Source organism: Stegostoma tigrinum, chromosome 30 (assembly GCF_030684315.1).
Source record: "Stegostoma tigrinum isolate sSteTig4 chromosome 30, sSteTig4.hap1, whole genome shotgun sequence".
NCBI classification, from domain to species: domain Eukaryota; kingdom Metazoa; phylum Chordata; class Chondrichthyes; order Orectolobiformes; family Stegostomatidae; genus Stegostoma; species Stegostoma tigrinum.
The window spans coordinates 43,608,781-43,621,962 of NC_081383.1; positions in this window are offsets into that span (position 1 = coordinate 43,608,781).

The window sequence follows — 13,182 nt, forward strand, 5'->3', positions numbered from 1 at the left end:
GGGGAGAATGTGCAAACTCCACACAGACAGTCACCTGAGGGTGGAATTGAACTCAGATCCCTAGCACTGTAAGGCAGTGATGCTAACCACTGAGCCACCTTGCCACTGCAAGTACTTGATAGCAGCAGTTAAGTGGCAGAATACATTAATATAGAAATTAGAGGTGGCTCTCAGCAAAAGCAGTTCTTTCAATGAAAGACTTTAATTTCCATAAAGATTGAAGACAGAGTGGTTCAGATCAGAAATGTAATGAATTTCTTGATTTATTGCTCCAAAATTCATTAAATACAAAGTCCAAATATTATTTCAATGCAGAATTAGAATGTGTTTTTTAGACATGAGTTACTTTAAAGACTACTCTTTCTTTCCTGACTTATGTGCACAATGTTACTCCAGACCCCAACAGTCCTTTTTGTTTTGGAGTGTGATCTCTTCTCTGTGACCTGGCTATGCCACAATTTATCACCATTCCAAAGAATCATGGCTCCCTTCACCTTTAAGCGTTCTGTTGCTTCTTTGTCTCCTACCAACATCTCAAGTTTGAATCCCTCGTAAGCTTTCCCACAGCTTCTCTTTGCTGTACTGGAGCAAAACATCAGTTTGTCCGTTCTCTGCTCTTTGGAAGATCATGTAACCTCTTTTCTGTTGCAACTACCTCTTCTGCTAAGGACTGTTTCATTAATTTGCCTTCACTTAAGGCCCCTGACACTCAATAATAATTTATTTTGACATTTTAATGCAACAATATGGATCCCAACACCTCATTTCCAAATGAAACCTTCACTTTCCACTATTGTATCTTACAGTCAATTGGGTCCTCTTTTGAGCATTTTGCCCTTTTCCATTTCACATACTTAAAAAGAAAGTAGTCAGAATTTGGGGTTTGTTGCCATGGAATGGTTGAGGTAAATATCATTCTAAGGAAACAAGAACATGAATAAAGGAGAGGAGGAGAAAGAAATGACCAGATGAAGAACAGTGGATTCTATTCTATTCTAGAGCATAAACACCTGTATGGATTAGTTAGACTAAGTGGCATTTTTCTGTCCTGAAAATTCTCTAATTCTATGAAACTTCTTATTACAATACAGTTGATTTTATTAACTATCTTATATTGCTCCAACCTAAACAATTTAACTGCCTTGGTGATAGGAGCTTTGCTACAAGGTTTCATTGTCCTTACTTATTTCCCTCAGGCATCTTTGAGAAGAATTCTTCTACTCACAACCTTTTTTTTTGCCTGATCACTAATAAAATACATAATAGTTTTCTTGTGACTTATCATGCATAGTCTTCTAATATCCTTCGATTCAAATCTTTCATAAGTTCACTTGATCCCTCTGAAACTTCTATGAACCTTACTTTCAATCCATGCCCGTCAAAACTACCTTGGCACTAATAACTCAACTAATTGCTCCTTCATGTCTGTGTCAAAAGTTCACAGCCAATTTAATCAGGAGCAGTTTGAGACTGATGTATCCCTCAATCCAAAAGAGCTCAAATTCAGAAGCAAAATACTGCAGGTGCCAGAGATTTGAAATGAAAAAGTACAAGAGAAACTCAAAAGGCCTGGTAGCATCAGTGAAGAAAGGAACAGTCAACATTTCTTTGAAACTGGAGAGAAATCTAAATGTGATGCAGTTTATGCTGTTGAAAGTGTGTGTATGTGTGTTGATGGGGGGAGGGGGGGGGGGTGTACAAGTGGAACTGAAGGGAAGTTCCGAGAATATCCAGAGGGCAAAGGAGATTAGTAATCAAAAATGTCATAGGAGAAGCAGCAAAAGGAGCAGTCATATTTACTGAGAGATGTGATAACTCACGGATGTAAGAATAAGCACAAATAGCAGAATAAAAGTCAGATAACTGAAAACATACTCATGAATTTAAGACATGTATAGTTGGCAGGGAAGAAGGTGTCAAAATCAACAACAACTCAAAGCCTGATCTTGTTGAACTTTATGTTGCGTCCAGAAGTATGTAAAGTGCCCAACTAGAAAATGAGGCAATATTTCTCTAAAATGGGTTGGGGTTCACTAGAACATTGTGACAGGTTTAAGATGGAAATATGACCGTGACAGCAAGATAGTGTATATAAATGGCAAAGTGACCAGAATGTTGGAGTCAAGCTGTGCATTGACCAGAGATATTCCAAAGAGCAGTCACTAATGCTGCTTTTTTTGTCTACCCAATGTTCTGGAGACTGCACGTGAGCAGTGAATGTAATAAAGTCACCATTGTCCTACCAGATCATAGGGCTTCGAGAGAGAGAGAGAGATGACTAATGATAATTTAACAGGATGATCACTACAACTCAGGTGAGGGGAGAGGTTGAGAAGGAGTGTCCTTCATTGCCTTAGTGGTGTGGAAATGTAGTAGGTAGATTGAAAGTAAATTGCTGCTTCACTGAATATCTGAGGTCGTGGATAATGAAGAGAGAGCGAGGGGCAAAGATTACACCTCCAGCAATCGCATGGGAAGCTGATATGAGAGAAGGCAATGATCCCTTGGAATACTGATGGAGGAAAGGACGGAGAGGAAGATGTGTTTGATAACAGTGCCCAGACAGGAAGAAGTAAGTTCATTATAGCAGAGTGTCTTCTGAAGAACGGTAACTGGTCCCTATAAGTTAAATTTGTTTTCTCTTCACAGATGCTGTCATACCTGCTAGGTTTTTGCAAGAATTTCTGATTTTGCCGTTGAAATGATTGGGTTGTCAGGGAGAAAGAAAGGAGGTCCAGGTGAACTGGGAATATTGGAGATAGGTGAAAGGTTCCATTGAAGAGGGGGGAAAAAGACTCTCTGGCCTGTAGAAGTGAAGGCAAAGGCAATAGTTTGCCCAAAATTCATTGCAACATAATGCAAGAGGATTTAAATTAGTTAAAATTGAATGTACTATTTTGATGTTTGATTTGATTTTGTTGTCACATGTGCTGAGATACAGTGAAGAGTGTTTTTTCTGCTGCACAGGCAAATCATACTATACAAAGTGGACAGGTAGCAGAACGGAGTGCAGAAAACAGTGTTACAGCTGCAGAGAAAGTAAGGAAAGAGAGAGATCAAAATTAATATTTGGGGTCTGTTCAGAAGTCTGATAACAGCAGGGAAACAGCTTTGCATACAATTGACATTTATGTCCAATGCTAATGTGCTGCACAGCGATCAACCAGACTACCTTACTTCAGCATTATGTGGAAGTCAAGATTTCTAGCAGAACAAGAGCCTTACGTTGTTCCTCTGCTGCTCAAAGTACATACTCTGTACCTAGTGAAACAGTAGTCTGCAATATGCGTGAATCAATGAGATATTGACAATATAAAGTGAAAAATATTTGTTGAATTATTTAAACATTTGCAACAGTTCATTTTAAAAGCATTTGAATTGCAATAAAGCAAAATTAGTTTCCTCTGACATTTTTTTTAAAATAACAAGTGCCATGTGAAGAAATAGGGAAATTTCCAAATTTGTGGGAAGAAATATGGGAAAATGTGCACAATAAAAAGACAGATACAAGTTAAAGATTAGACTCACTATATCTCATACATAAAATTCTGGATTTTAGTTGTGTTACTTTCATTATGTTGCAACAGTGCCCTCACAACTACTAAACTAATGGTCTTCCCTCCATCGCAAAAGTAATAAGTGGAGCTACCAGGTGATGAACCACTCTCAAATGTTCAGACACTGAAGCAGTCCATATCCCAATATAGCATGACTAGAACAACATTCAGGTTTAGGCTGGTAAATAGTGAGCAGCACTGTGCCACAGAAGTGCCGAGTGACAATCATTTCTACTTGAGTTGAGCACTGTGAAGCCTTCCAATCACATTATGAAAAATAAAAGGTGATCACAGGTAAAAAAAAGTGATTGGTTGATGAATAATTTGTTCACATCTAGGAAATTTGTTAGTAATTATTAGGCTTTCTTTGCATTATTAGAGTTCACTATTAGGAATACAGGTCACTGGGAAAAGTAGGGTTTCATAATTATAAACTAATTTTAAAAAAAGCACAAGAAAGATGGCAGGGCAGGTGGTGTGTCGCAACTGCAGAATAAAAGGGTGCTGCCAGACACCAGAGTGATCCAAAACAAACATGTTTGCAGCCCAGCTCAGATTTTATGAACTGGTAGCCAAGGCTGCAGGGGGAGGGTAGGGGTGTGGATGGGCAATAGATACGATTTATTCCAGGAGGTGGGTACATCCTTCATTGGTCAGAGACAAAAGGGTGTCACTGTGAATAAGACAGATATGGGCACCAAAATATGGAGCTGTAGGGGCCTCTGTCCATGCAATTCTCCAAAACCTTTGAGGTTCCTGCACCCTGAAAGCAGTGGCTACAAGTTGGATGAGTAAACTTGTGATGATGCTCTCACTTTAAAAGGTTACTTTATCCTTGTTTTTTTGACAAGGGATTGTAAAGTCAGAGGTGACAGAGAGTCTATGGAGTAACAGTTTAACAATGGAAGGGGAGCGGCCAATTCTTCCAGTTCATGTTTTTTCTAGCCCTAGCTGTCATATGAATGTTTCAAGTACCTGATGTGTTACAAGCTTCAATAAAGGATTCCACTGACTTCCTCTGAAATCTGTCCCTGGATGTTGTTCCCATCTGCCTTTAAGAATCGATGTTTGAATTTACCTTTTCATCAAAGGGTGTGTTCGTGGGATGTTACTATATTGGAACAGTTAGTTATTTGAGTTGCTGTATTGAGTCATTTAGGTTTTCCAATTGTTGTTTCTCTAAAGTCCGCTTTCTTTCATTCGTGTTTCAACTACAGTGTTGAAATAAGTTTTGTTTTGCTTAAGGTCAAGTGGTTTGACCAGTTGCATCAACCTGCAACACCCACTTCCTATCTGCCTTTAAAATAAGAAAAAACAACTTAGGGTCTAGGCTACCTTCTTAAAGTATTTGAGGGGATCTACCCTCGTCCATAAGAGATTGGAGCATCTTATCAGGATAATTCTATAATTCCAGTTTGGGTTAAGGGTTGTTGCAATCAAAGGAAGCGAGTGGTAGGTGTTAATGTTTTTTATTTTGGCTGTTGAGTTTGGCTGGTTTAAACATTGCTTTTTGTAGTAATGGATCTTTTGGTCACTAAGAGCTTTCTGGAGGGAGGGGGTCAAAGAAGTGACTTTGGGGTTTTTACAAAAAGGTGAGCAAGGAAAAACTGTTGGAATTGGCAGACAAGCTGGAGTTAGGGTTGCCTTTGTATACGAGAAAGTGGGAAGTAATTACAGCAATAGGTCAACATTTAAATTTGCTGTAAATACCATAGGAATTTTTGGAAATGGGCAGAATTCAATTGTGGATGAAGCCGCCTGTACATGAAAGGGAGGTGAAACAGTTTAAAAATTACAGTCAAAAGCAGGGGAAAGAGAAAAGGAAAGAATCGCTTAGGCAGAACAAAAAGAAAAAGGAGAGGAAGGACCTAGCAGAAGAGAGGGAGAAAGAGAAAGATAAAGAAGAAAAGCAGAGTGAGTTTGAACTTCAGAAGTTTGCTGTCTAATTGCCAATTCGACTTAAAAGGATACAGGCGAAGGTAGACGTCAGGCTCAGTGAGGAGGATAGTAGCCAAAGGCATGGTGGCGATCTATTTGAATATGTCCAAACGTTTTCAAAATTTGATAAGAAGAATGTAGAAGTCTTTTTCATCTCGTTTTAGAAAGTGGCTAAACAAATGAAGTGGCCAGTGACCAGTGACCACTGACCACATGGATTTTGTTGATCCAAACAAAGTTGGTAGATAGACCCGAGATAATGGGAACTGCAGATGCTGGAGAATCCAAGATAACAAAGTGTGAAGCTGGGTGAACACAGCAGACTCCTCAGAGAGGACTCCAAGAGGAACTAATGAAGGGTCTAGGCGCAAAACGTCAGCTTTTGTGCTCCTAGGATGCTGCTTGGCCTGTTGTGTTCATCCAGCTTCACACTATGGTAGATAGACCTAGTGAGTTATTTGCATCATTATCAGAGGAGGTATTGGGGCATATGAGGTGGTAAAGAAAGCCATCTTAAGTGCATATGAGCTTGTGCCATGAAACTTAGAATGTTTCAAGAATCTAAGGACGGACCCTGGTCAAACATACATGGTGTTTGAAAGGATCAAATAAAGTAATTTTGATAGTGGACAAGTGCATTAAAAATAGATCAAACATATGACGCTCTTGAGAGACGTTTATTTTGGACGAGTTGAAAAATTCACTTCCCAAGGTAGTGAGAACTCATGTGGAAGAGCAGAGAGTTGAAATGGCAAGATTGGAAGCTGAAATGGCTGTTGATCATGAGTTTGTTCATAAATCAAAATTTGGCTTCCAACATCCCTTTCAATCCATGAAGGATGGAAATTGAGGAGAAGAAAAATCCTCAGATGGTAGGGAAGGGTAGATCTCATTGAAGATAATTAAGATGGCTTAGCACAAGGTTAAAAAGAAACCCATGAAGGGGAAACAGATGTTAAAGCACTCAGGTGTTATCACTGCAATAAAGTAGGCCACATGAAGTCACAATGTTGGTAGTATAGGAAAAAGCACTGGGAAGACAAAATGTAGGGAAACAGGATAAGCCACTGAATTTTGTTAAAGTGGTAAAGGAAATCATAATGGAGGCTAAAAAGCTGCACTAGAATGTTCAACGTGGTCAGAGGTAGGTTGATAAGGAAGTGCCAGATCTTAAACCATTTAGTTGCGAAGGTAAGGTTTACTCGCATAGACCAGGAGCAACAGATAAAGAAGTTGCAGTAAAAGAGGTACAGTATCATATCACCTCATCTCTCAACATCAAAGATTGACATGTAATTCAGAAGGACTATTGCCAGAAGTGCTAGTATGCAGAATTCATAGTGAGATGAGAAGTGCTCCATTATGTAGAAGTTGAAATGTTCAGTGAAAAGTGGAGATATGGGTGGTAAGAGTACTGGAAAAATTCTCAGCTCCAGGAGTACAATTTGTCCTTGGTAATGATATCGCTGGATCACAGGTAGGAGTGCTGCCTAATGTGGTCGAAAATCAGGCAACTGAAGTATGCAGCATGACAACATAGTCACGAAACCACCAGCTGAAACAGGAGAAGAAACCAAAGAATATGAATAAGGAAGCTGAAGTAGATTTATCAGAGACCATGTTTAATCAAATGGTTGAGTAAAAGAAACAAGAACAGGTGGAGGACAAAGTAGATATTTTAGGGCAGAGAAATTAACTGAGTTACAACAGAAAGATGAAAAACTCAAGCAATTGTATCAAAAAGTATTCTCGGATTCTTCTTGTGTGTATTTTTAAGATAGTAGCATTCAAGAATAATGTCTTGATGAGGAAATGGAGACCGCCACTCATTCAGGTGGATGAGAAATGGGCAGAAGTTCAAGTTACAGAAAAGAGGTGTTGCGCATAGTGCATGAATTACCAGTAGGAAGTCATTTAGGGGTGAGAAAAACTCAAGCCAAATTACAACATTAGTTTTACTGGCCTGGACTACATAAGGATGTAGTTGAATTTTGCCAGGCATGATGTTCACGTCAGGTAATTGGAAAACCTCAGGCAGTAATAAAACCAGCACCTTTAATATCCATTCTTGCATTTGAAAAATCTTTTACAAGGGTCTTAACTGAGTGTGCAGAGGACCCCTACCTAAAACAAAAAGTGGGAATCAGTATTCATTGACAACAATGGATGTGTCTACTAGATTTCCAGAGGCCATTCCATTACACAATATCACAGTTAAAAAGGACTGTTGAAGAATTACTCAAATTTTTCACTAGATACAGATTACCCACAGAGATTCAGATCAAGGGTTAAATTTTACATCAAAATTATTCAGGGGCATTATTAATAGCTTAGGAATAAAACAATTCAAACCACTGCGTTCTGTCCAGAACTGCAGGGAGCACTAGAAAGGTGACATCAAACATTAAAGACCACATTAAGGGCTTATGGTCAAGACTTTCCATATGATTGAGATAAGGGAAATCCCATTTGTACTTTTTGCAATTGGGGATGTAATAAATGAATCTACCAAATTCAGTCCATTTGGATTAGTTTTTCGGTATGAAGTGAGGACCACTGAAATTAATTAAGGAGAAACTGGTGAGTCAGAATTAAGAGACCACATATTTAGACTGTGTCAAATTTAGCGAACAATTAAATAAAGCAGGGGAGTTTGCTAGACAGCATTTAAAAATATCACAGCACATGAAACAAGAAGCAAAAAAGACATCAAAAACTTCCAATTTTGAAAATGGAGATAAAATGTTACATCCAGTGATAGGTAAGCCTTTAAAAGCAAGCTTTGGTGGACCTTATCAAATCTAAAAGGAGATTGAGTGAGGTGAACTTTTTGATAAGGAGTCCAGATAGAAAGAAATCTTATAGTATGCTTCATGTGAATATGTACAAACAGTATTTTGATAGGGAAGGAATGCAAAGCAAAAGCAGAATGTGTTACTGGTTACAACAGAGTAAAAAATAAAATTCAGAGAATTCTGAATTTGACATTCCTCAAATTAAATTGGACAATGAGGAAGTTCTCAAAAATTGGGATGAATTATTGAATTACCTTCCAGAGGAAAATCAAAATGACCTGAAAAGAATTGTTACTACTGCATGGGGAAATATATGTGAATAAGCATGGAAGTATTAGTTCAATTATGCATGATGTAGATAGAAGAAATGCTGTTCCAATTAAGCAACATCCTTAGAGACTTAACCCTCAAAAGTTGGTTTAAAAAGGGATTGAATGCATGGTCCAAAACAACATAATCAAAGTGAGTTGCACTGACTGGAGCTCATCCATAGTAATAGTGCCAAAGCCAGATGGTACCCAACAATTATGTGAAGACTATTGCAAAGTCAATGCAATTACAAAGTCTGATTCATATCCAATACCATGTTTGGAAGACTGTATCGAGAAGGTGGGACAGGCAACTTACTTCTAAGTTGGGCTTACTTAGAGGATATTGGCAGGTTCCTTTATACAAAAGATTGAAGACAATTTCGGTTTTCGTAACACTGAGTGGGCTATACCAATTGAAAGTCATGTCATTTGATACTAAAGATGCACCAGCCACATTTCAGAACTAATCAATAGTCATTTCTGGATTACCAATTGTGCGGTATACATTGACGGCCTGACGATTTTTAGTCACACTTGGAAGGAACATTTGCAGCATTTATTGGAATTGACTTCGGCAGGCGGGCTTGGTGATAAACCCTGCCTAAGAAAGAATTCACCAAAGCCCAAGTCAGTCCTGGACATTGAACATGGACAGATGGCCCTCCGGAATGCGGAAACAAAGCTTATTGCAGGGTGTCCCTTCGATGAAGGCAACAGTACTCTAATTTCTAGGATTGAGCACGTATTATTGGAAATCTGTACGGAATTTTAGCAGTATGATTGCTCCACTGACTGACTTATGGAAGAAAATATGCAGAAAATTTCAGTAGATGGCACTGTCAGAAGGCATTTGACAGCCTGAAAGCTGTGTGAGCCACTGCCCCAGTATTAGCCACAACTAATTACACAAAGCCATTCAAGATGGCTATCGATTTGAGTGACGTGGATATCACTGCTGTATTCCTGTACAATGACAATGTGGAGATAAGAAAGACCTAGCAGATATTTCCCTAGGAAATTAAATATTCATCAACAGAAATATTCCTTAATTGAGGAGACCTTGAGCTTGGTGTTAGAACATTTATATTGCCAATGTTTCTGAGACGATTGTATATAGTGATCATAATGCCTTAAAGTTTTTGGAGAAATTCAAGGACAAAAATTCCAGAATGTTTAGACACAGCTTATTGCTGCAGCCATTCAGTTTGAAAATTATACACATGGCAGGATGAAAAAATGTAATTGCCAATGTGTTGTTGCAACTTAGATGAAGACAGACAGAAGCATTCGGTATCAGGGGTAAATGGACTGAAATAGAAAGTAGTAGTGACTCTTTGTATGCTTAGAATCAATGTAGTGTAGTGTACTAACACAGTAACATGAAGGGGTTTGAAACGAAGCTTTGTATAGCGATGGGTTTTTTTTGAAAGGGGGGGGAAAAAGGTGTGACAATGCTGTCACTTTAAAAGTTTATTTTGTCCTTAGTTTTTTTTTTGAAGAGAGTTTGTAAAGACAGACGTGCAGAAGTCTACAGAGTAACAGTTTAACAATGGGAGTGGCCAGTTCTCCCAATTCAGGTTTTATTTAGTTTTTTTGAGCTAGAGCAGTCACAAGCTGATTTTAAGATTGGATTAGATTCCCTCCAGTGTGGAAACAGGCCCTTCGGCTGAACAAGTCCACGCCGCCCCTTGGAGCAGCCCACCCAGACCCAATCCCCCATAACCCACACACCCCTGAACACTACGGGCAATTTAGCATGGCCGGTCCACCTAGCGTGCACATCTTTGGATTGTGGGAGGAAACCGAAGCACCCAGAGCAAACCCACGTAGACATGGGGAGAATGTGCAAACTCCACACAGACAGTTACCCAAGGCTGGAATCGAACCTGGGTCCCTGGCGCTATGAGGCTGCAGTGCTAACCACTGAGCCACCATGCCACACCCGAGTACCAGAAGTTCTGCAAGCTTCATGTAAAGGACTCCTGACTTTCTGACTCTCTGGTTGTGGTTCCCTCCTGCCTCTAAAACTGTGTGTTTGCATTCACCTTTTTGCCAAAGGGTGTGTTTATGGCATGTTAACATATTGGAACAGTTAATCAGTTAGAGATAGTGGGACTTGCTGATGTTGGAGAATCTGAGATAACAAGGTGTGGAGCTTGAACACAGCAAGCCAAGCAGCAGAGGAGCAGGAAAACTGACATTTTAGGTCTGGACCCTTCTTCAGAAAGATGAAAAATAAAATCATTTTTCTGAAGAAGGGTCTAAAAGCCTGAAACAGCAGCCTTCCTGCTCCTCTGATGCTGCTTGGCTTGCTGTGCTTATCCAGCTCTACACCTTGTTATCTCAGTTAATTAGTTGAGTTGTTGTATTAGGTCAGTTAGGTTTTCCAATAGTTAAGTTACTGTAAATTTCACTGTTTCAACTGAGAGTTTAAATAAATTTTGTTTTGCTTAAAGCAGAGTGGTTTAACTAGTTGCATCACACCTGGAATACTCACTTCAAATCTTCCTTTTAAGATGTGAAAAAGTTAGGGAAGTATTTTTTGGAGAAGTACGTTCTAAAGCCAACCAGGTCTGTGCAAGAGAGATAGTAGGAACTGCCAATGCTGGAGAATCTGAGATAACAAGGTGTAGAGCTGGATGAACGCAGCAGGAAAGGCGAGGTTGTGTGTCTGGGCCCTTCTTTCTGAAGAAAGGTCCAGGCCCGAAACGTCAGCTTTCCTGCTCCCCTGATGCTGCGTGGCCTGCTGTGTATATCCAGCTCTACACCTTGTTATCTCAGGTCCATGCAAGACCTGTCATTGCATAACGAGACCAGAATAATTGAGAACTTGATGGTGAAGGAGCCTTAAGCTGACAGTAATCACAATAAATTTACATGTTCAGGAGATACTGGCATCTATGGCTACTGTAAACTATAAAGCTGGCTTAAAAGATTAGACAGCACAGTTGTCATGGCAGACTCTTTAATCAATCATTCTCAACAATGATCTATCCCAGTGACAAAAGAGGCACTTTGAGGAAGATGCATCATCCATGACTGAATAAAGTTAAGGACGGTATTAAATTTAAAGAAACACAGCACAATCTTTACAGATATGTACAAAGTTAGGGGTTTAGTCAAACTTCATGATCCAAAGAATGTCTAAACAAGATTTAAAAAAAGGCAGAAAACAGGGTGAGAGAAAGCTAGCTAGTACAATCATAACAGTTAGGAGGCTTTTCAACAAGTATTTCAATTTGAAGAGTAAGTAAAGCTAGGGTTGGTCCTTGAGGGGATCTGGGGAAATGATTATGGAAATCAAAACAAAATAGCAGAGGCTCTGACTAGATATGTTGTGTCTGCTTCGCAGCAGAAGACTTAGAACACTTTCCAAAGATAACTGAAAATCAGGTGATTGTGAGTACGAACTTAGAACAACCACCAGGGAAAGAATGCGAGGGAAAAACAGTGGGCTGAAAGGCACGCATCCTAAGATCTTTAAGGAGGTGGCATCACAGACAGCATTGGCTATAATCTTCCAAAGTTCTTTCAATGCTGGGAAGGTCCCAGTCAATTGGAAAATAGCAAATGGAAAACCTTTATTCAAAAATTGAGGCATAAAGGAAAATAGACCAGTTAACCTAGCACCCGACACGGCAAAAGCATTAGAATTCATTATTATGGATGTGACAATTACATACTTAAAACAGCACAATGTGATCAGGCAGAGCAGACATGATTCTGTGAAAAATCAGTGAAACAATTTCTCTGTTAAAGTTTTAACGACAATGTAACATCCTGGTAATATTCAATAGCACCAGTTGATACCTGGGTGCGGATGTCTGTAGGTGATACATATAGCTCAGGAAATCTCAAACATATTCAAACAGAAGTTGTCACAAAAAGGAAAACAGCATACATCTTTATTCACATAGGTATGAATTTACCGGCTGCCTCAATGTCCCGTGTTAGGATGCGCTTCCAATAGGTCTTTGGTGGTTCACCTGAATTTCCTTTGTCAATTATCCTGGCCAGTCAGCTTTTTAAACTGAGGAATGAAACCATATACACCAACTGACATCAGTGGTGGGTAAGTTGTTGAGGGGAATTTGAGGGACAGGATTTTCGTGCATTTGGAAAGGCAAAGATTGAGGAGGGATAGTCAACATGACTTTTTGCATGGGAAATGCGTGCTTCACTAAATTGATTGAGTTTTTTTTGAAGAATTGACAAAGATGAGTGACGAACACAGATGTTGTCTGTATGGATTTCAGCAAGGCATTCAACAAAGTTCTGCATTGTAGTCCAGTTAGAAATTTGGATCACATGGAATCAAGGGAGAGCCAGCTACTTGGATATAAAATTAGCTTGAAGGTAGGAGAGTAAGGGTGATGGTGGAGGGTTGTCTTTTTGGACTGAAGGCCTTTTACCAGTGGTATGCTGCAAGGATCAAGGCTGGGTCCACTTTGTCATTTATATAAATGATTTGGATGTAAAGATAAGAGGAATGATTAGTATGTTTCAGATGACACCAAAATTATGGTGTCGTAGATAGTGAAGAAGGTTATCTCAGAGTAAAATGGGATTTTGATCAGATGG